This window comes from Dendrobates tinctorius, unplaced genomic scaffold (assembly GCF_039654945.1).
Source record: "Dendrobates tinctorius isolate UK_male_01 unplaced genomic scaffold, ASM3965494v1 ptg000243l, whole genome shotgun sequence".
NCBI classification, from domain to species: Eukaryota; Metazoa; Chordata; class Amphibia; order Anura; family Dendrobatidae; genus Dendrobates; species Dendrobates tinctorius.
Window position 1 is genome coordinate 16,953,523 of NW_027361910.1, and position 25,569 is coordinate 16,979,091.

The window sequence follows — 25,569 nt, forward strand, 5'->3', positions numbered from 1 at the left end:
TCTAGATTCATGACATGCTAATTAGCAATATCGTGGAAGTTCATGCATTACATTATGTGAGGCTATTAGTGATATACCCAGGGCTTTTTTTGTAAAAAAATATTTGCCGGTACGCAATATTTGCCCCCGACCTCCTCTGTGCAGCCCCCGTCCTCCTCTGTGCAGCCCCCGTCCTCCTCCTTCATACTCAACCTGCTGTGCTGCCGCTGAACGTCCCTGAATCCTCCATTGTCCAGCGCTGACAGCTTCTTCCTGCCTTCAGCTGTCACATGGTTCCGCTCATTAAGCTCATGAATACGCTTCCACGCCCATGGGCATCCATATTCATGAGCTTAATGAGGGGTACCATGTGACCGCTGAAGGCAGGAATAAGCTGTCAGCGCTGGGACAAGGAGGATGCAGGGGATGTTCAGGGAGGCACGGGAGGGGTGAGCATGACTTCCCAGCCACCGGCTCCTGCCGCCGCTCCCCCTTTCCTGCTGAAGCACCTTCAGATTTCCGGTAAGCCATACCGTCGCGGGCCGGCGCAAAAAAAGCACTGGATATACCCTGAAGATTGTAGCCGTGAGGGCAGGATCCTCTCCCTCTCCATTCCAGGCTGTCACTGTTAGTTTCCTCATTGCAATTTACAATATATATATACACAGTACAGACCAAAAGTTTGGACACACCTTCTCATTCAAAGAGTTTTCTTTATTGTCATGACTATGAAAATTGTAGATTCACTCTGAAGGCATGAAAACTATGAATCAACACATGTGGAATTATATAATTAGCAAAAAAGTGTGAAGCAACTGAAAATATGTCTTATATTCTAGGTTCTTCAAAGTAGCCACCTTTTGCTTTGATTACTGCTTTGCACACTCTTGGCATTGTTAATTATATAATTCCACATGTGTTAATTCATAGTTTTGATGTCTTCTGAGTGAATTTACAATTTTCATAGTCATCAAAATAAAGAAAACTCTTTTAATGAGAAGGTGTGTCCAAACTTTTGGTCTGTACTGTATGTGACACAAAATAGTTAATAAATAACATTTCCCACATATCTATTTTACATCAGCACAATTTTCGAAACAAATTTTTTTTGTTAGGAAGTTATAAGGGTTAAAAGTTGACCAGCGATTTCTCATTTTTACAACAAAATTTACAGAACCATTTTTTTGGGGACCACCTCACATTTGAAGTCAGTTTGAGGGGTCTATATGGATGAAAATACCCAAAGCTGACACCATTCTAAAAACTGCACCCCTCAAGCTGATCAAAACCACATTCAAGAAGTTTATTAACCCTTCAGGTGTTTCACAGCAGCAGAAGCAACATGGAAGGAAAAAAATGAACATTAAACTTTTTAGTCTCAAAAATGATCTTTCAGCAGCAATTTTTTTACTTTCCCAAGGGTAACAGGATAAATTGGACCCCAAAAGTAGTTGTCCAATTTGTCCTGAGTACGCTGAAACCCCATATGTGGGGGGAACCACTGTTTGGGCGTACGGCAGGACTCGGAATGGAAGGCGCGCCATTTGACTTTTTGAATGGAAAATTAGCTCCAATCGTTAGCGGACACCATGTCATGTTTGGAGAGCCCCTGTGTGCCTAAACTTTGGAGCTCCCCCACAACTGACCCGATTTTGGAAACTAGACCCCCTAAGGAACTTATCTAGATGCATAGTGAGCACTTTGAACCCCCAGGTGCTTCACAAATTGATCCGTAAAAATGAAAAAGTACTTTTTTTCCACAAAAAATTTCTTTTAGCCTCAATTTTTTAATTTTCACTTGGCATTCTCTTCATGAGTTTCAAGAGGTAGTCACCGGAAATGGATTTCACTTCACAGGTGTGCCCTGTCAGGTTTAATAAGTGGGATTTATTGCCTTGTAAATGGGGTTGGGACCATCAGTTGTGTTGTGCTTAAGTCTGGTGGATACACAACTGATAGTCCTACTGAATAGACTGTTAGAATTTGTATTATGGCAAGAAAAAAGCAGCTAAGTAAAGAACAACGAGTGGCCATCATTACTTTAAGAAATGAAGATCAGTCAGTCCGAAAAATTGGGAAAACTTTGAAAGTGTCTCCAAGTGCAGTGGCAAAAACCATCAAGCGCTACAAAGAAACTGGCTCACATGAAGACCGCCCCATGAAAGGAAGACCAAGAGTCACCTCTGCTGCGGAGGAAAAGTTCATCCGAGTCACCAGCCTCAGAAATCGCAGGTTAACAGCAGCTCAGATTAGAGACCAGGTCAATGCCACACAGTCACGAGACCTGAACCCAATCGAGATGGTTTGGGGTGAGCTGGACTGCAGAGTGAAGGCAAAAGGGACAACAAGTGCTTAGCATCCCTGGGAACTCCTTCTAGACTGTTGGAAGACCATTTCCAGTGACAACCTCTTGAATCTCATCAAGAGAATGCCAAGAGTGTGCAAAGCAGTAATCAGAGCAAAAAGTGGCTACTTTGAAGAACCTAGAATATAAGACATATTTTCAGTTGTTTCACACTTTTTTGTTAATTATATAATTCCACATGTGTTAATTCATAGTTTTGATGCCTTCAGAGGGAATCTACAATTTTCATAGTCATGAAAATAAAGAAAACTCTTTGAATGAGAAGGTGTGTCCAAACTTTTTGTCTGTACTGTATATATATTTTATATGTAACCTTTTTCCCATGTACAGCACTATGGAATCAATGGTGCTCTAAAATATATGATAATAATAATATACTTCAAAGTCTCAATTCCAGAATACTCAGTGGAGGAAAGTTATCGAAAAGTTGAGCAATTTCTCATAGTAAACAAGAGGTTTGAGGCTTTTATGTCTTTTAATTAAAAAAATGAAGTAGTTATCTAGTTAAAAAAATATTGTAATTTGAATAAATTATTAAGTAGGGTAACTTATTAATATTTTTCATGTCCACTACAAGCTTAGTCCTGGGTTACACCAGGTCCTTTCCCACTTTCCTGCATTGGCAGGTATCTAGAGTTGTGTGTGCAGTGGGGTGGCTTACAGCATATTTCATTAGCTAAGCCAGCCCCCTTATCCGTCACAGAAAATGGGGCCATCTTACTTGCTGAAATGAGTGGTCAGCCTCCACCTTCACACACAACCTCCCTTCTCACATATCTGTCTTGCAGAGAACCTATGGGGACCCAAGAATGGAGCTGAAGATTGGAGCACGTCACAGATGACAAGTGTATTACTAAACTACACATCTTACTAGCTATGTTATCGCCTGGGAATATCAATAGTATCTGCATTTTGAATTATGATGTCCTGAATGTGACAACATCGCCTTGATTACATGGTATACGCATTTGGCACAACTTTCAGATACACATATTAGGGTTTGTTTTTATGGAATACTAATGCTATACTATAAAATATCTTATCTGAAAATTAAAAAGGCCTTTCAAGACCATTAACACTGCAGGCTACAGCCAACACTGGCATTTCGTGGAGGTGTTACATACAATCAGGCAGGTCACTTTCTTATTTTTGCCTGCAATCAGCTCTTCACTTGTCTGCTCTTTGCCGTTTGAGTTTTATAGCACAAAGCACAGGTTACTGTTTAAATCTGTGCACCCATATAATGGAATGGGAGGCAATCCTTCTTCGTTTCAGTTAGCAAGCATACGTATACAAGGCCCTACAGTGAATTACTCTGACACAGTCTTTCAATTTGATACAGGAAGAGCACTCCTCCAGCAAAGCTTTAAACATACACTTTATTTCCTCCATTAATTCTTGATTTTGAAGCTGTCCTGGAGAACCGACATGTAACCTACTGTGATTTAACCGGCTTCAATAAATACCTAAAGAAGAAAAGAAAAGTAACTCAGGTGTGGGTCTGACCTCTAGAAACCCCACAAATGGCACCTAATTCCTATTATGAAGGCCAAAATGAGGATACGTTGCCTTTAGAGTTGAGCAAATCAGTATAAAGGACCATGATCCAGTGGCCATGTCTGTATTCCATGACTGCCAGATGGGAGCCCTCCACCTTCTACCTGTAGGTAACCTGGTGCCTCTTCTGATAGTAAGCCCAGTGCAATGTCATCAATCAATATAACATTGTGCCAGGCCCAAAAAATCCGAAGAGGAACTAGAAATTCTGGCAGATAGGAGGCGGTTCACAAGGCTCCAGTTTGATGGCAACAGATTATTGACATGGCCACTGGACCAGGGTCCTGCCAATCGATTCACTCATCTCCAATTGTCCTTCTCTATAAAATACATCATAGTGTCAGAAGCACTCTACTATACTCACTTGGCTATTTTTATTGCTGACATTTAGCTAAATAAAAAAGGAATGTCAATGCTCCAGCTACCCTCAAACCAAAAAGGGACATTTTTAGCCTTTCAATCTCATCATTGGCATAACTTACTTTATTTAAAGCTTATAAAAGTAGAGACTTTTTTTGATAAACCCTTTAAGCACTTTTTTATGTCACACCGATTCCAAGATAGAAAGGTCTATCATTTTTCAAGTTAAATCAGATGGAAGAATTTTACCATACTACAGGACAATTTTTTTGTATCCTTTAATACAATTCCTTTTGTTTGTTGAAAAGGTGATCCTATAACATCCCCCTTATTAGTTTAAGAAACTGGGAATAAAATACGTCATAAAAGTAGGTTAGGTACGGTTTCCTTGAGAGCATATGCTCCCAAGAGATGACGAAATTAACTTGACGTAAATCGGGTTTAAGTCTAATTTTTTTAAATTCTCTTCCCTCAGCCAATTAAATAGAGTTATTCAGTAATGGACATCTCTTTTAACATTATCACTAGTTATCATTATCACAAAGTTAAAATTTTACCTTAAAAATTAAAGGAAACATATTTGGGCAGACATATATGACAGCTGCGTAAAACAAAAAAACTGTCCTTGTTGGCCAAAGCAACCAATCACAGTGCAGCTTTCATATTTCAAGAGTATTATAAGATACTAGATGGTTGCGCCGATTCTAACGTATCGGGTATTCTAGAATATGGCCAGTGGGGGGTTATACTCACCGTCTGACGGCCCCCGATCTCCTCTCCTCACTCCCGGCATCTTCCGGTCCCAGTAATGCTTAGCGCGAAGGACCAGAGATGGCGTCACTCTCGCGAGAGAGCAACATCAGTGGTCTTTCGCGCAAAGCATTACTGGGACCGGAAGATGCCGGGCGCGTGATGAGAGGAGGGAAAGAGTCCGGGGGCCGTCGGAAGGTGAGTATATCACTATTTTTTATTTTAATTCTATTTCTTACAGGTTTATGGTGCCCAGGGCCTGGAGGAGAGTCTCCTCTCCTCCGAACCCTGGGTACCATCCGCACATTCAGTGTTGCACCGGTCAACTCCCGGCTGCGTCGCCGCTGACCTCCATGTGGCAGGAGATGACTCGCGGCAACCGTTGGGCATAATAACCAACTGTGGTTAGTTATAACAAATTATAATGATTATATTGCACATAAAAACATTTCACATCATATATTCAACACTACAGATTTGCAACACAAATTAACTAAACGATTACCCAAGTATTGATAGTATTTTATTTTCAACTCATTCAAGAGCCTTTTGATAAACAACATGTTTGGTTTTTCCTTTCGGTGCAAAGATGAACAGATTTTTGGCAGTTCCAACTCTTGAATAGATCACGTAAAGTTGACCATGAGAAAAGCATGGAGATTGCAAATCGATCCCTACTACTTAAATCGATCCCTATTACTTTCAAGGACTGTCCCTGAGCATTGTTAATGGACATTGCAAATAGCAATTGAACTGGAAACTGGAGACTTTTAAAATCAAAAAACAAATCAGATGGAATGAGTGGAATTCTTGGAATGAAAATGTCCTCTCCTTTGGCACATCCTGTTTCTGAGCTGTGTATCTAACCCAATCCTGTGTGATAATGTCTGCTGAGCTGTGTACCTAATCCTCTCCTGTGTGATACTTTCTGCAGAGCTGTGTATCTAATCCTATCGTGTGTTACTGACTGCTCAGCCATGTATCTAATCCTATACTGTGTGATACTGACTGCTGAGCAGTGTATCTAATCCTATCCTGTGTGATACCGTCTGCTGAGCCGTGTATCTAACCCTATCCTGTGTGATACTGACTGCTGAGCCGTGTACCTAATTCTATCATGTGTGTTACTGACTGCTCAGCCGTGTATCTATTCCTATCCTGTGTGATACTGACTGCTGAGCTGTGTATCTAATCGTATCCTGTGTGATACTGCCTGCTGAGCCATGTGTCTAATCCTCTCCTGTGTAATACTGACTGCTGAGCCGTGTATCTAATTCTATCCTGTGTGATACTGACTGCTGAGCCATGTGTCTAATCCTATCCTGTGTGATACTGACTGCTGAGCTGTGTATCTAATCCTATCCTGTGTGATACTGACTGCTGAGCTATGTATCTAATCCTATCCTGTGTGATACTGACTGCTGAGCCATGTGTCTAATCCTCTCCTGTGTGATACTGACTGCTGAGCCGTGCATCTAATCCTATCCTGTGTGATACTGACTGCTGAGCCGTGTATCTAATCCTATCCTGTGTGATACTGGGCTCCCCCTGCAGTCTGTGTCAGAGGGTGGTCTGTGTTGGCACGGTAATAAATTGTGTTATTTCCAGCTTTACAGAAGGACGATAACACCATAGAAATGATAAGAATAATATGCCCCAGTTATCACAACTGTCTACAAAGAAAACTGTTGCTAATAGCAACCAATCACAGATCATTTTTCATCTTTTAAACAGCTCTGTGACAGCGTGGCGAGTTTTGAGTGGCGACTTTTGTGTTTCGACTTTTATGTTGCGAGGTTGGTGTATGTGTGGTGAAATGTGTGCTGAGGGTGGTATATGAGTTGAAGCACGTGGTAGTGTGTGGCGCATTTTGTGTGTGTTCATATCCCCGTGTTTGGTGAGTATCCCATGTCAGGGCCCCACCTTAGCAACTGTACGGTATATACTGTTTGGCGCCATCGCTCTCATTCTTTAAGTCCCCCTTGTTCACATCTGGCAGCTGTCAATTTGCCTCCAACACTTTTCCTTTCACTTTTTCCCCATTATTTAGATAGGGGCAAAATTGTTTGGTGAATTGGAACGGGCGGGGTTAAAATTTCGCCTCACAACATAGCCTATGACGCTCTCGGGGTCCAGACGTGTGACTGTGCAAAATGTTGTGGCTGTAGCTACGACGGTGCGGATGCCAATCCCAGATATACACACACACACACACATTGAGCTTTATATATTAGATGAAAGCTTTCCTCTGATTGGTTGCTGTGTGAAATAAGGCCAGTCAACCTTTAGGCATCTCCTAATCTCTGAGCATTTGAGAAATGTCGGCCAACCTGGAAGTACATTTTGAATTATTACAAAATGTATTTATGACAGTTTTTCTGCCTGTACACAAATATTGAACTTTCTATACATGTAAAACAAATGAACTAAGATTGAAACACATGGAATGTGATTTCTAATCTTTAAACATGTGGCCACATTTCTTTTGTATATTACAAAGCTGATACTGATTTCCTGAGCATGTAATCAATAGGAGTAAAGAGGTGTCCAAATGACAGTCCGCTAGATGAATCCGCAGGGTAAGACATTGTCCTGCTGCATAAAACAGCACAACACGGCAGGAAGGAACATGAGGGAACTGTCAGCAGAATCATGGAAGTTAATTCACAGTGACAGGTGCACTTTAAAAGCCATAGCACGGAAAAGACTGAACTAATAACATTACAAGGCTGTTCACTAACCCATGCAATTGGGCTTATTTCTTCAGATTTTACAAAAGAAATCTTGTGGTGTTAAAGCAGGTCATGGAAAAATCAGGTGTGGAGCGCACACGACAGACACTTAAAAAATTCACATCTGAACAAGACAGCTCTTTATGAGGGAAAGAGAGTGGTCCGAACGTGCTTCTCTTTGTATTTTACACGTTTTAAAAGGGTTGTCAAGAATTAAAATAAAACTAATAGTGCGTTTGGGAAAATAATTAACAAAAAAATTCTATATTGGCCTGTAAATCCCCCTCGTCACCACCCCTGCTCAGCTCTCCAGCGGTCCCTAAAAGCCTCTCATACAAGTGTCCCATACAAAGTATCTTCATATTGAGCCTATAGCAATATGCTGCGATTTCTGATGTTTGGAGAATACTTCTTATCTAAGAATATCTTATCTCCTGTTATGTCTAACAATTGGTAAATTTACAGGGAAGTGACGCCTCTGGAGCTGTATCGCTCATCTTACAGTATTACCTGCAATTCTGTAAACTATGTAGTCTGAATATCTGAATATGAAAGAACTGGATGGGTATTCTGAATCCGAACAACCGTAATCTGAAAAATTTTGCATTTTTAAATGCTACCAAGTCAGGTGATTGTAGGGTAAAGCCTAGTGTTATGTCTTAGATCTACCACAATTACAGGAAAATGGGCATCCATAATTATCTGTAGTTATCTTCAGGGATATTGCTGCCAGCAGGATAAAAATTGCAGAATCCTTTCAGAAATAGTACTATTAACCCCTATTTTTTACTTTTTTTTAGAATTTTTGTAGCTGAAAAATGCAAGTGATACTGAGTGAGAGCACATTTCCATCATTGCAGATTATACTCATGCTCTATAATAATACTCATCAATGTGCTGCATTTGTAAAAATGTGATAGCTGATTTTTTTTTTCCATAAAATAAGAGTTCAAATAAAACTAAACTTCACGTCATGACTTTTTTTCACTAAAGGCCGGGGTCACACGTTCACACTGGTCAATATTTTACATAAGTATGTGTAAGCCAAAACCACGATTGAAGCACTCAGAGGAACACGTCACCACTTCTGGATTTCTCACCCACTCCTTGTTTTGGCTTACAAAAAACTCCCCAAATACGGAACATGTGACCTTGGTCTTACACTTCTCTTCACTGTTGAGGTCATAGCTACATTGCTCAATAATGCAGTACCACGTCCTTTACGCTGCTAATACTGATCCTAAGGCCACGTCTACACGTCTAGTATTTGGTCAGTATTGTGCATCAATATTTGTAAGCCAAAATTAGAAGAGGAACAATCAGAGGAAAAGTATAATAGAAACACGTCACCACTAGTGATGAGCGAGTATGGTCGTTACTCGAGTTTTATGAGCATGCTCGGGTGTTCTCCGAGTATTTTGGGCGTGATCAGAGATTATGCTTGAGTCCCCGCAGCTGAAAGATTGGCGGCTGCTTGACAGCCTGAATACATATGGGGATTTCCTATCAAACAGGTAATCCCCACATGTATTCAGGCTGTCTAGCAGCCGCAAGTCATGCAGCTGTGGCGACAAAACTAAATCTCCGAGCGCGCCCAAAATAATCGGAGAAAACCCAAGCATGCTCAGAAAACTCGAGTAATGAGCCTATTCGCTCATCACTAGTCACCACTTCTGTATTTATCACCCTCTCCAGGTTTTGGCTTCCAAATACTGATGTAAAATACTGACCAAATACTTAACATGTGAATGTAGCCTTTGAGTGTTTTATAGAGAAATGTATTTGGGAAATATCATGGCAGGTAGTTTCCAACTACTCTACAGTTGACTAAACGGTATGTGCACATGACGGCTTTTTCAGGCAGGCGAACTCACCAGGTTTTTCAAGAAACAATGTTTTGTTTTTTTCCTGAAGAATTTTTTTTAGAATTTTTAGTTGAGCACTTTTCCAACTTTTTTGACTGTCTGTGTTCTTTTGACAGCCTTTTCACTGGCATTTTCCAGTATTTCTTTTTTTAACTCCATTCAACAATGAAGAAGCCACTAGCAGTTTTTCAAGAAAAGCACTGGTAAAATAGGGGTCTTTTGAACTTTTCTACTGACGTCTATTATAAAGTATAGTGCGTCTTTAGAGTGGAAGTCACCCGAAAAATGCTATGGTCACTATTTTTAACCTTTTGGAAGCCTGTAGCAGTTAAAATGCTCAAACGACTGACAATATGAACAGCAAGTCATTTTTAGATTGAACTGCATAAGTTCATTCTTTTGGGTATTTAGTTAGCACCTCAGTTAATTTTTGGAGCTGCATCCACCTAAAAAGAATTTGTGTATAGACACCTGTAGAGATAAAGTCTTTGGAGCAATAAGAAATAAATAATGAAAAGGCAAAAACTGCTTAAAAACTGCAGGACACAAATCATACAGCACAATGCCTAATATAGTTTTACTAGCTATGAACCCGTTCTACGCCCGGGTGGTGAGCAATTTATCGGTATATGGTCTCCCATCCTGGTATGTGCTGCCCCTCTCCTATCCTGGTGTGCATGGCACCCCTCATCCCTATCCTGGTAGGCATGGTACCCTCACCTCCCCCCCAATCCTGGTAAGAATAACACCCTATTCCTCATCCTGGTATGCATGGTCCCCTCCCCCCCATCCTGGTATGCATGGTACCCTCTTATCCCAATCCTGGTATGCATGGTCCCCTCACCCCCCTATCCAGGTATGCATGGTCCTCTCACCCCCCAATCCAGGTATGCATGCTACCCCTCACCCACAATCCTGGTACGCGTGGTCCCCTCACCCCCCAATCCTGGTATGCATGCTACCCCTCACACCCCAATCCTGGTATGCATGGTCCTCTCACCTCCCAATCCTGGTATGCATGGTCCCTTCACCCCCAAATCCTGGTATACATGGTCCCCTCTCCTGCCTTTTTGTGGTATGCATGGTCCCCTCACCCCCCTTACGTGATATGCATGGTCCCCTCACCCCCCCTTTTGTGGAATGCATGGTCGCCTCACTCCCCTTTCGTGGTATGCATGGTCCCTTCACCCTCCTTTCGTGGTATGCATGGTCCCGTCACTCCTCTTTCATGGTATGCATGGTCCCCTCACTCCCCTTTCGTGGTATGCATGGTCCTCTCACCCTCTTTTCGTGGTATGCATGGTCCCCTCACCCTCCTTTCGTGGTATGCATGGTCCTCTCACCCCCTTTCGTGGTATGCATGGCTCCTTCAACCTCCTTTTGTGGTATGCATGGTCCCTTCACTCCCCTTTTGTGGTAAGCATGGTCCCCTCACCCGCCATTCGTGGTATGCATGGTCCCCTCACCCCCATTTCATGGTATGCATGGTACCTTCACCCTCCTTTCGTGGTATGCATGGGCCCCTCACTCCTCTTTTGTGGTATGCATGGTTCCCTCACTCCCCTTTCGTGGTATGCATGGTCCCCTCACCCCCCTTTCATGGTATGCATGGTCCCCTCACCCCTTTTGTGGTATGCATGGTCCCCTCATCCTCCTTTCGTGGTATGCATGGTCCCCTCACTCCTCTTTTCGTGGTATGCATGGTCCACTCACCCCCCTTTCGTGGTATGCATGGTCCCCTCACCCCCCAATCCTGGTATGCATGGTCCTCTCACTCCCCAATCCTGGTATGCATGGTCCCTTCACCACCCAATCCTGGCATACATGGTCCACTCTCCCCCCTTTTCGTGGTGTGCATGGTCCCCTCACCCCTCTTTCGTGGTATGCATGGTCCCCTCACTCCCCTTTCGTGGTATGCATGGTCCCCTCACCCTCCTTTTGTGGTATGCATGGTCCCCACACCCTCTTTTCGTGGTATGCATGGTCCCCTCACACTCCTTTCGTGGTATGCATGGTCCTCTCACCCCTTTTCGTGGTATGCATGGTCCCTTCAACCGCCTTTTGTGGTATGCATGGTCCCTTCACTCCCTTTTGTGGTAAGCATGGTCCCCTCACTCCCCTTTTGTGGTATGCATGGTCCCTTCACCCTCCTTTCGTGGTATGCATGGTCCCCTCACTCCCCTTTCGTGGTATGCATAGTCCCCATACCTCCCTTTTGTGGTATGCATGGTCCCCTCACCCCCCTTTCATGGTATGCATGGTCCACTCATCCTCCTTTCATGGTATGCATGGTCCCCTCACTCCTTCTTTCATGGTATGCATGGTCCCCTCACTCCCCTTTCGTGGTATGCATGGTCCCCTCACCCTCCTTTCGTGGTATGCATGGTCCCCACACCCTCTTTTCGTGGTATGCGTGGTCCCCTCACGCTCCTTTCATGGTATGCATGGTCCTCTCACCCCCTTTCGTGGTATGCATGGTCCCTTCAACCTCCTTTTGTGGTATGCATGGTCCCTTCACTCCCCGTTTGTGGTAAGCATAGTCCCCTCACCCCCCATTCATGGTATGCATGGTCCCCACACCCCCTTTTCATGGTATGCATGGTCCCTTCACCCTCCTTTCGTGGTATGCATGGTCCCCTCACTCCCCTTTCGTGGTATGCATGGTCTCCTCACCCCCCTTTCGTGGTATGCATGGTCCCCTTACCCCCTTTTGTGGCATGCATGGTCCTCTCATCCTCCTTTCGTGGTATGCATGGTCCCCTCACTCCTCCTTTCGTGGTATGCATGGTCCCCTCACCCCCCTTAGTGGTATGCATGGTCCCCTCACTCCTCCTTTCGTGGTATGCATGGTCCCCTCACCCCTCTTTCGTGGTATGCATGGTCCCCTTACCCCCTTTTGTGGTATGCATGGTCCTCTCATCCTCCTTTCGTGGTATGCATGGTCCCCTCACTCCCCTTTCGTAGTATGCATGGTCCCCTCACCCCCCATCCTGGTATGCATGGTCCTCTCACCCCCCAATCCTGGTATACATGGTCCCCTCTCCCCCCTTTTTGTGGTATGCATGGTCCCCTCACCCCCCTTTCATGGTATGCATGGTCCCCTCATCCCCCTTTCGTGGAATGCATGGTCCCCTCACCCTCCTATTTTGGTATGCATGGTCCCCTCACTTCCCTTTTGTGGTATGCATGGTCCCCACACCCTCTTTTCGTGGTATGCGTGGTCCCCTCACGCTCCTTTCATGGTATGCATGGTCCTCTCACCCCCTTTCGTGGTATGCATGGTCCCTTCAACCTCCTTTTGTGGTATGCATGGTCCCTTCACTCCCCGTTTGTGGTAAGCATAGTCCCCTCACCCCCCATTCATGGTATGCATGGTCCCCACACCCCCTTTTCATGGTATGCATGGTCCCTTCACCCTCCTTTCGTGGTATGCATGGTCCCCTCACTCCCCTTTCGTGGTATGCATGGTCCCCTCACCCCCCTTTCGTGGTATGCATGGTCCCATTACCCACCTTTTGTGGTATGCATGGTCCTCTCATCCTCCTTTTGTGGTATGCATGGTCCCCTCACTCCTCCTTCCGTGGTATGCATGGTCCCCTCACCCCCCTTAGTGGTATGCATGGTCCCCTCACTCCTCCTTTCTTGGTATGCATGGTCCCCTCACCCCTCTTTCGTGGTATGCATGGTCCCCTTACCCCCTTTTGTGGTATGCATGGTCCTCTCATCCTCCTTTCGTGGTATGCATGGTCCCCTCACTCCTCCTTTCATGGTATGCATGGTCCCCTCACTCCCCTTTCGTAGTATGCATGGTCCCCTCACCCCCCATCCTGGTATTCATGGTCCTCTCACCCCCCAATCCTGGTATACATGGTCCCCTCTCCCCCCTTTTTGTGGTATGCATGGTCCCCTCACCCCCCTTTCGTGGTATGCATGGTCCCCTCATCCCCCTTTCGTGGAATGCATGGTCCCCTCACCCTCCTATTTTGGTATGCATGGTCCCCTCACTTCCCTTTTGTGGTATGCATGGTCGCCTCACTCCCCTTTCATTGTATGCATGGTCCCCTCACCCTCCTTTCGTGGTATGCATGGTCCCCTCACTCCTCTTTCGTGGTATGCATGGTCCCCTCACTCCCCTTTCGTGGTATGCATGGTCCCCTCACCCTCTTTTCGTGGTATGCATGGTCCTCTCACCCCCTTTCTTGGTATGCATGGTCCCTTCAACCTCCTTTTGTGGTATGCATGGTCCCTTCACTCCCCTTTTGTGGTAAGCATGGTCCCTTCACCCTCCTTTTGTGTTATGCATGGTCCCCTCACTCCTCTTTTGTGGTATGCATGGTCCCCTCACTCCCCTTTCGTGGTATGCATGGTCCCCTCACCCCCTTTTTGTGGTATGCATGGTCCCCTCACCCCCCCTTCGTGGTATGCATGATCCCCTCACCCCCCCTTTCATGGTATGCATGGTCCCCTCACCTCCTTTTGTGGTATGCATGGTTCCCTCATCCTCCTTTCATGGTATGCATGGTCCCCTCACTCCTCCTTTAGTGGTATGCATGGTCCCCTCACTCCTCCTTTAGTGGTATGCATGGTCCCCTCACCCACCTTTCGTGGTATGCATGGTCCCCTTACCCCCTTTTGTGGTATGCATGGTCCCCTCTCCTCTCCCTCTATACATGGTATGCATGGTCCCCTCACCCTCCTTTCATGGTATGCATGGTCCCCTCACCCCACTTCGTGATATGCATGGTCCCCTCACTCCCCTTTCGTTGTATGCATGGTCCCCTCACCCCCCAATACTGGTATGCATGGTCCCCTCTCCCCCCTTTCCTGGTATGTATGGTCCCCCTCACCCTTATTAAACTACACACATGCGAAAAAAATACATTTATACTCACCCTTCTTTCCTGTGCTCCAGCACTGTCACATTCTGCTGGGTGCCGGAGGAGGAGTCTGGTGCCGGAGTACTGCATACCCATAGCGCTGTCCGTCGCCATACTGTATTGCTGAAGACACACTGCAAATGTGTCTTCAGTATAATTGCGCCGGATCGCGCTACTCTGGCTGCACTCCTGCCCTGGTCTCCGGCCGAAGAGAAGCGCCGCGGCAACGCTCCTCCCGGTCAGGTAAGTATGTAATTATGGAACCTGAGATGGCGATATGTACGCATACCGCCATCTCCAGGCGCCATACACACTCCTCACCGCTGGATGCCTCATTCTGTCTGGAGCTAGACTGCGCAGGCGTGTCACGCTTGCACAGTCTATAAAGGCTTCAGACAGAGTGACGCTTAGCCCGTTATATTATAGCTTCCTCAATTGGTCTGAACCTGTCATGTGTCCAAACACTATTAACATGCAGATATAGGGTTAGCTTTGCCTGGCCGCCACACTGAAAGCCCAGCTAAAGAGAGGAAATTAGCTTTATTCCTATTGGCAGTCTCCACCTTTCAGTCATAAGTATAAAGGTGTGTCGGTATGACTTCAGTCATCAAACATTGCATGGTGAGCGATGGCTGTAAGAAAGCCCTGGTACATTGGCAGGGTATGCTTATAGCCACTGTTCACTGTATAGTGAGCAAGACTGAAGCTCTACCAGCCGCGCCTCTATGACTAAAAGGAGGAATAAAGAATAATTTCTTCCTGGTACTTGTGCTTTCTAGTGATGAGCGAGTATACTTGTTGCTCGGGTGTCCTCTGAGTATTTTGGCGTGCTCGGAGATTTAGTTTCAGTCGATGAAGAGCTGCATGACAAGCCTGTTTGTTTGTTAGGGAATCTCCACATGTATTCACTCTGTCCAGTAGCCGCAAATGATGCAGCTGTGTCGACAGAAACTAAATCTCCGAGAACGCCAAAATACTCGGATTATACCTGAGCATTCTCGGGGAAACCCGAGCAACGAGTATACTCGCTCATCACTAGTTCTTTCAATGTGGCAACCAGGCAGCATAAGAATGTTATTAACCTGTAGGTTGACCCCATATCTGCAGGAAATTGCATTTGGGGATATGAGTTTTACTTTAAATATTCAGAAGAATGAAGGATATGAGTTCTCCAATGTATACATTATCAACTCCTAGAAATATACATGCCTTGTATGGTATATTCAACAATCATACCCAAAACACCACCAACTTCAACCTAAAACTGTAAAAAGGAATATTATAAACCAATTAGTACTCATGCATACAGCCATAATCCAGATCTATATTCTATACATTCATAATACAGCTCTACTTGACTATTATTCGCCCCTACTGTATATCCTCATTCTTCTGATTTACAAGAGAGGCATACGAGTTTTTTTTGTATACAGAATCCTGGTATATAACTATTTTTTTTCACTCACTTATAAAGCGCCAGTAATTCAACAACACTTTACAAACATTATCATCACTGTCCCCATCAGGGCTCACAATCTAAATTTCCTATCAGTATATCTTTGGAGTGTGGGATGAAACCGGAGAACCCGGAGGAAACCCATGCAAACAGGAGGAGAACATGCAAACTCCTTGCAGATGTTGTCCTTGGGGTAATTTTTTTAACTCACCACTCCAGTGCTGCAAAGCAACAGTGCTAACCACTGAGTCACTGTGCTGCCAACAAATAAGGCTGTGTGTTATCTCTGAACTATTAGCCCATAGAAGGACTGATTCGAGTAGACATAATGGGATCTCATGGAGATTTCATATAATGGTACACAAAGTACATACAGACCAAATTATGAACTCAGAGAGAGCGTGGGTGGTGTAGTATAAAGTCTGTGCACCTGACTTTTTCCTAAGGCACAGAAAACAAAATATAAAAATTATGAAAACTCAAGACAAAAAGAAAACTGTATATAGTTTACTAACAGCATTCCCTTGAAATGCATCCCCTCTGAATGCATTTCTAGTCATGATAAGTCTATAAACTAATGAGATTAGAAGACGGAAAGGTTATCTTTGGCAAAGTGTAAACAAATTGCAGCGCACCAGGCACTTGTCACTTCCGACGCTGGGATTTTATAAGTATTTTTTATCATAGAACAATCTGCCACCTGCGTCTTTTGAGAGATGACATCTACAATCTGAGGAAGAAGTGTTTTGAAATATTCTTTATACGAAGCAGATTGACAAACAGGAGTGGATGGAAAAAGAACACCGAAATGAAGCAAAAGCCAATTTGTGCACAAGCTCTCAAGGTTTCTGGGCAGAAATATTTTAATGCGTGCTGAAAATCTCCTTTAATTGCCTTCAATTGTTGATATATTCTTTTGAGTTTGAAGAGGATTATCCGGGACGGCGTGTTGAAGGACAGAGTATTAGTCTAACAATATATAAAAGCAGATCACTCAAACAGGTTCACTGTAGCGGAACTTTAAAAAGCCACCAAGAATTCGTAAGGACATAGAATATAAAAGCCTGCAGCTATGCTACAGAATGGTTGGATCCCGTCTAAAAGAAAATCTCTATCAAATTAAGGCTATTATGTCCTTTCTTGAAAAAAAAACAATGCAATCTGCTATGCACGTGTATATTCACTTTCAGAATTATACTACAATTTTTTATTGTGCGATCAGTTGCTGAAGTTTTTTAATGTGCAAGTTTACCTACAAATTAAATGTTGTTTTGATTCTGGTATCTATAGATGTTTAAAGGGACCAAGGCAGCAGTGATGAGGAATTGGAGTTCTATGGTGAATTTACTTCACGGTTTATGCTGGGTGGTTTTTTGAAATTATGAACAAGCCACTTGATCACACTTTTCACTTATAGCACCACTTTGCCCTTCGACATCTGTTTCATCACAAGTTCTCTACTGATCCGAGGATTTAGATGTACAGCCTTTTTTTGAAACTTATTCTGTGAATAAAATTATTCTAAAGGGCCTAAGGGAAAGTTGCCTAGAAATGGCTATCTTCTGATGGTGGACATACAGAATACAAAATAGGACCGAGAACCTTGTCAGTAGCAATGGATGCCTCACATAAAAATGCCTGGCATAGGTATAACACTGGTAATATACAATGGCATGTTATTATGTTAACTTACATTGTGAACAGTTGAGCAAGTTTAAGATGAAATGATCTTCAAAAGGCCTACAGTTAAAGATGACACATTTCCTTTGTATTTTAGGCAAAAACACAAATATATATATATATATATATATATATATATATATTTTTTACATTTTAAAAATTACAGAAAGGAAAATGGCCCAATGGAATAGTTTGGGCACCCTTGGAGATTTGTGTGCTCAGATAACTTTGACCAAGGTTTCAGACCTTAATTAGTCTGTTAGGGTTATGGCTTGTTCACTATCATCATTAGGAAAGGCCAGTTTGTGCAAATTTCCCAGCTTTATAAAAATTCTGCCTTCTCTAACTCTGTGCCAAAAAACAGAAGCCATAGGTTCTTCTAAGCAGCTGCCTAGCACTCTGAAAATGAAAATGGTGGAGGCCCTCAAAGCAGGAGAAGAGGACAAGAAGATAGCAAAGTGTTTTCAAGTTGCCTTTTCCTCAACTCAAAATGTAATTCAGAAATGGCAGTTAACAGGAACTGTGGAGGTCAAGATAAGGTCTGGAAACCAAGCAAAATTCCAATGAGAGCTGCTCGTAGGATTGCTAGAGGAGCAAATCAGAACCCCTGCTTCACTGCAAAAAACCTTCAGAAAGATTTAGCAGATTCTGGAGTTGTGGTACAGTGTTCTCCTGTTCAGAGATACTTGTACAAACATGCCCTTCAAGAGTCACTAGAAGAAAACCTCTCCTGCATCCTCACCATAAAATTCAGCATCAGAAGTATGCAAAAAAACATCTAAAAAAGCCTGATGCATTTTGGAAACAAGTCTTGTGGACCAATGAGTTTAAAATAGAACTCTTTGGTCACAATGATCAAAGGTAAGTGTGGAGAAAAAATGGCACAGAATTTCATGAAAAGAACATCTCGAAAACCATTAAGCATGGGGGTGGATCAATCATGCTTTGCGATTGTGTTGCAGCCAATGATGCAGGCACATTTCATGGGAAGAAGAAAGAATGGATTCAATGAAATTTCCACCAATTCTTGATGCAGACATAACATTATCTGTAAAAAAGCTGAAGTTGATAAGAGGATGGCTTCTACAAATGGATAATGATCCTAAGCATGCATAAAAATCTATAATATACTACGTCAAAAGGAGCAAGATGAAGGTTTTACAATGGCCCTCAGAGTTCCCTGATCTGAACATCATTGAAAATCTGTGGAAAGACCTCCAAGCAGCAGCGCATGCAAGATGACCCAGGAATCTCACAGAACTGGAAGAATTTTCCAAGGAAGAATGGATGAAAATCCCTCAAACAAGAATTGAAAGATTCTTGGCTGGCTACAAAAAGCATTTACAAGCTGTGATACTTTCAAAAGGTGGTGCTACTAGGCACTAACGGTGCCCAAACTTTTCATTGGCTTATTTTCTTTTTTTTATTTTTAAAATGTAAAAGATGAATATATATATATATATATAAATATATATATTTGCCAAAAGTACAAAGGAAATGTGTCACCTTTAACTTTAGGTTTTTTAGAGATCATTTCATCTTCAACTTGCTTAACTGTTCACAATTACAGTAATTTTGACCAGTTGACCGTTGACCAGGGGTGCCCAAACGTTTACATGCCACTGTGGATAACTGTCACTGGGATACCGCAACAGAGAAGGGTCAGAAGATCATGACGTCTGGTTACACGAACTCCTGCACTCATTAGAACTGCTTCACCATCCCGTTAAACAGTGCAGGTTTCCTTACTGTCATTGCAAGGATTAATTAGTTCAGTTGATCTCATGGAGATCTCCATCCTGAATTGTCTCAGCTGTTCTGTGATGGCCACTCCCTTCTGGTATGTTTGCTGGCACTTGGAAGTTGCCACTGATTCTGCCAGTTCTATTTCCTGGTTCGAAATAGAAATATCAGAACAAAAATGGGTATAACACCGCAAAAATTAAATGCCGCACGGCCTTTAATAGAACTATCAAGGGCAACAGGTATACTCCAAGACATGAATGCAAACAGCGAGAACAGGGAGTACAAAGAACCCGTTTAAAATTTACAAAAAAATCTTTTATTAAATTATATCATGACATCATAATTAAGTAGTTAGAAAGATTACATGGACAAAGGAATTCAAAATGAAGGACACAAACAATACAAGGTCTGAGACAAACACAAATTATATATGGACCGGGAAGTTAGCCTCCTTGGGCACTCTGTCGTAACAGTATATGTGATGATAGCCCCACTGCAATATAGCCAATATAGTAAAGAAAACTTCAATATAAACAATCTGCATAGAAATAATGCTGCCACCATTGTTGTACTTATCTTGAGACCCCTAACGTCAATGAGCAAATATCACAGTGCCATAGGAAGGTAAATGTGTTCAACTCTAACAAAAAAAAAGGTTCTAAAATTTTTTATGGATTCAATGATTCATCCATACATTATTACATGGTTCTTGTTACATTTCTCTTGTATATTAAACTTCCCAAAAAAAAGCTTCCAAAAATGTTTATGGTTTCCATGGTTCATGCATATAGTTTAACATGCTTTGTATAAAACTTCGGTGGGTTAAAAAATTTTAAAATTTACTATTGTCATATACTATAGAACCTGTTTTGTGTGACATTTTGTTGGTTTGAAATAAAAAACAAAATTGGCCTGTTACAAGTCTACACTTTTTAAATATTTTAATGAGGCCATCCAGTTTTTGCCTTCAGGGGTGTATAGATGACCCTGTTTGTAATTTTTACCAGGCTGTGCACTGTACAGAACTTTTATGAGTTTAGGCATACCACAACTATACTTTGCTCACAATATTTGAATGAGGAACTACAATTGGTGCCTTCAAGGGTGTATGGATGACCCTGCTTATAATTTTTGGCAGAATTTGCACTTAATGCTTAGCCTTTATGAGTCTAGGAGTATAACTACATGACAATTTGAACAGAATGTGTATAATGCCCTCCTTTATGTTTAATACAGGGTGTATCTGAGTCCCTCTTACATCACATTTTGGCAGCTCTTGCTTCCTACAGAAATTACACTGAAATGTACAATTTTTTACTAAAAATTTTAATTTTGGTTTACTTAAATTATTATTTTTTAAAAATCCTTTTAAAATTTTGATTTACATAAAAGTCATTATACAGGAAAGAATATTTCTTAACATTTCACTTACTGTCGATTTTGAATGTCTTATTGTCATTCCTTTAAGTGGAATAAAAGTGTGACATTATTGTTCTCAGCAGCGATCTGGGAGTCTTAGGGTCCCGTTACATTTAGCTATGCACCAGCGATCCCAATAACGATACAACCTGGTAAGGTCTGGTGCATCGCTAAGTGGTCGCTGGTGAGCTGCCAAACAGGCAGATCTCACCAGCGATGCAGCAGTGATGAGCGATCCGTCGGTGGTCGCTCTTGCCTTATCCAGCAGGGGGGCCAGTCGCAGGTACATGTCACACAAAGCGATATCGCTGTTGCGTCACAAATTCGGTGACGCTTTAGCGATATCACTAGCAATCTCGCTATGTCAAAAGGCCCTTTAGATGCTTCCAAGGGTCATCCGCATGCTGTTCTCCTTCCATTCAGCATTTTTCCCCATCCATTTGAACATTTTCTCTGGCCCCCAGACCTTTTTGTAGGGGTGGCATTCCCTTTGACTCCCCTTAAACTTGTTACTCGAAATGGGTATGGGTATGCGAGTGTAGGGTTCGTGGGCCGGGCTGGGGGATGGTCCCTCTGTATACCGCGCAGTGACGTACAGACACAAGATAGAGGCAAGTTTCGGGTGCAACAGGTCCAAGTTTATTTTCCACCGTCCGACTGACGGCCCTCACAGCACACCACAATATCTCTTTCTCACGGCCCTCCGTTTCCAGGGCAGCTTCACACACCGTACTTTACACAAGGATGTATTTATATGCACCGCCCCTTTTTCACTCTGTGACGATCCTGTCAGCTCAGTCACTGTGGCTGCCTTTGGTCCATACACCATCAGCACTTTACTGGTCAGTTTCGTCGTTCCAAATGCGGTGTCCTACACCCAGAGCCTCATCTACACTGCGGTTCTTCCCATCAGGACCACCCCCCTGACTTCCTTTCACCTCAGTCCCCCTGGTTTGGTTTTCCTCACAGTGCACAAACTGTCGTAGTCCTCCTGTCACTGGAGCTCCCCCTGGGGACTGGAACTTTCTGGAACCCTCCTGTCAAATTTATATCATTTCCGGTTTCCTGTATTCCGCCCCCCATGACCAACGGTTTCCTAAGCCCTAAGCTGATGTCAAGTCCTTTGCTCACACTCCTCCCTGCCCTCTAATGGTCAACCCAAGGTACTGCACATCCACTACACTTTCTCAGCTGTTTCCCCAGTGTAGTAACTGACACCTATCTAAACTGTGCAAACCTTTCTTTCTCTGTTCTGACACGTCTGTCCGTCCATCAGGTCACCTTCCCTACACGAGTATTAGGAATTGCTCGGTTCGAGCAACGAGCATCCGAGCATTTTAGTGCTCGCTCAGCTCTAGTTATTAGGTATCACAATGATTATTTTTGTAAAATAGTAGAAAAAAATGCCATGAATCGTGTTTTCAATAACTCAACAAGTTACATGAGTAAATTCAGTCTGCCGTCAGTCGCCCCTTGGTTTAATTACTTCATATAAGTTTATGTGCAGTTCCCACTGATGACAGTGTATACGACTGGAGTCATACACAGCAATATTATGCTGCACAGCCAATTACCACATGGCAATAGTGCAGTGCATTTCCTATCATTTGCCACAGTTTTGCATGTATTTATTGGAAATTTGTTTTCTACGGGTGAAACATGTTTGTGTTTTACCTGTAAAAAATGATGCAGTTTTTCAGTGCAGTAATTGCCCACCTGATTATTGTGTAAGTACCTGTATTAGTAGTAATTACCAGCAGGACAGCCATAAAACCCAGCGGTTACAATATATATCAATGATTCTGACTTTTGAGCTAGCCACATGAAGGAAAAAAACATATTATTTGTAAGGCTCCATAGAGTACTCAAAAAATGAGAAATAAATTCTTTGCTTTTAGGATTTATGATGGAAGTGATTACAAGCAAATACCTTCTGTTTTCAGAATGCATTGGTGTACATCTTATACTTGAAACCCTGATTTTAGACTTCCTACTAAAGGTAAAAAAAGCACAACATAAAATATGAAAAAGTATTGTAACTCAAATACAATAAAATATGGTCATACAAGCCAACCTTTTATTTGTATAGATGTATAAAGGCAGATTATCATAGAAATATATAAAAGCTTTTATCGAACATCCAACAAAAATACAAAGCAAATAAAGATGAGCAAAACCTTGATGTGCCTGTTAGACCAACCTGATTTACAGGCTTTCTTTCCAGGAATAAATCAACGAAAAATAGCAGAATATTACAGGCTTTAGAGAAGAAAAAGATGATGCGTTAATGCTGAGAAATTGCAAGAAGAATGAATAAGCACCATGGGATGGACAGCCTCCAGAATGACACTTAAAGGGAACCCGTCACGTGAAAAAACGCTAAAAACCTACAGATATGGGGTTAATCTACAGGTTTCTAACATTCTGAATCTGCTCTTTCAGCATTTAGACACTCGTTGATGGGATGAAATTAACTTTATTCCTCTAGGCAGCGTTCCGGTTTTAGTCATACGGGCGTCACACCGGTGTATATAGAGAGAGGCAGCTATAACCACGCCTCCAGCACTGACTGACAGCAGTTCAGTATTATGGCCAGCTGTCAGTCAGTGCTGGTATCTGCAGGTCAATAGAGTTATTGCACCTTACTTAGTTCCCTTAACCCCTTCATGACCGGAGCTTCTTTACAGTTTTGCGGTTTCATTTTTTGCTCCCCTCCTTCCCAGAGCCATAACTTTTTTATTTTTCCATCAATATGGCCATGTGAGGGCTTATTTTTTGCGGGACGAGTTGTACTTTTCAATGACATCATTGGTTTTACCATGTCGTGTACTAGAAAACAGAAAAAAAATTCCAAGTGCAGTGAAATTGCAAAAAAAGTGCAATCCCACACTTTTTTGTTTGGCTTTCTTGTTAGGTTCACTAATGCTAAAACTGACCTGCCATTATGATTCTCCATGTCATTTTGAGTTCATAGACACCAAACATGTCTAGATTCTTTTGTATCTAAGTGGTGAAAAATATTCCACGCTTTGCTAAAAAAAAAAAATTGCGTCATTTTCCGATACCCGTAACATCTCCATTTTTCGTGATCTTGGGTTGGGGGAGGGCTTATTTTTGCGCGCCAGGCTGCCGTTTTTATTTATATGATTTTGGTGTAGATACGATCTTTTGATTGGCCGTTATTGCATTCTAATGCAATGAGGTGGCGACCAAAAAAATGTAATTCTGGCGTTTTGACTTTTTTCTCACTACGCCGTTCAGCAATCAGAATAATCCTTTTTTTATGTTGATAGATCAGGCAACTCTGAACGTAGCAATACTGAATATGTGTATGTTTGATTTCATTTTTATTTTTTTATTATGAATGGGGCGAAAGAGGAGTGATTTGAACTTTTATATTTTTTTATTTTTTTATATTTTTAAACACTTTTTTTTACTTTTGGCATGCTTCAATAGTCTCCATAGGGGACTAGAAGCTGCCATAGCCTGATCGGCTTTGCTACATAGAGGTGATGGGCAGATCGCCTCTATGTAGAAGAATTGATGACTTGCTATGAACGCCGACCAATGAGTGGCGCTCACAGCAATACGGCACTGACAACCATAGAGGTCTCCAGGAGACCTCGGGTTGTCATGCCGACACACCGGTGACCCGCGATCACGTGACGTGATTGCCGGACATGCCATTTAAAAGCAGCTGTCAGCGTTTGATGGTGGCATTTAATTAGTTAATAGTCATGGGTGGATCGCAATTCCACCCAAGGTTATTATGGGCACATATGAGCTGTTCAAAACAGCTGACATATCCCGGGAAAGTGGGCTCACCGCTGGAGCCCACATCAAAGGGAGGGAGTTCGACATCGGCATACTATTACGCCCGATGTCGGAAAGGGGTTAAAGCATCAAAACACAGGATATAGATTTGGAATAAGAAGCCATTTTACGTTTTTGAGCAAATACAAATTTAAGTATTATCTGTACTTTCTGGATACTCAGCAGCATTTCAGTGCTAGATAACACCATATGTTATCTTTTGAATCAATTCTAATGTGAAATAGCCCTCCCGTGAACTTTTTTTTTTGCCTAAACCTGTGTATTTGTGTTTGTAGTGTAATGTTGGTATATTAATGCTCTCACCTACCATTATTCAGTGCTGTTCTGCTCCTCTTCTCAGTAATGTCACCATTCTTCAGACTAGCCATGCTCATGCTATGCTCTGTGCATGAGCCGGAAATCCCTTTTACAATGTAAGTGTGTGAAGACTCATTCTGACTCTCCATAGACTTACAGTGTAAGGGCTCCTACTCACTTGCGAGAGACTCGCACAATTCTCATGCAAGTCTCTCGCATGAATACCCAACACTGCCACCTGCACTAAGACTGGAGCATGCAGCTGCATAGAAATACATGCAGCCGCACGCTTCGGTCTAAGCGCCGGCGGCTGTGCCTGGTTTTCATGCGAGAGACTCACATGAGAATCGTGCGAGTCTCTCGCAAGTGAGTATGAGCCCTAAAGGTCACTTCCAGGTCATACAGAGCGCAGTATGACCCATAAAGTCTGCAGAGAGGTAACGTCACTGAGAAAAGGAGCAGAATGGTGTTGGATAACGCTAGGTGAGAATATTAACACACTGAAAGTACACTGCAAACACAAATACACCGGTTTAGGGGAATAAAGTTTATGGTCCTCTTTAATTATTGTTACTTTTTGTCTTTTTTATATATACATTATAAGGTGCACAGCAATTTGTCAGAAAATATTTTAGACACTGCTGTAAAACAG

The 25,569-nt window shown here is 42.8% G+C and overlaps 1 protein-coding gene across 1 annotated transcript in view; it reads right to left on the reverse strand.

The window, feature by feature from the left end:
• TMEM132B (transmembrane protein 132B) overlaps nt 1-25,569 on the reverse strand; it is a 1,036,733-nt gene that overhangs the window by 165,901 nt on the left and 845,263 nt on the right. The gene's annotated exons all lie outside the window — the stretch shown is intronic.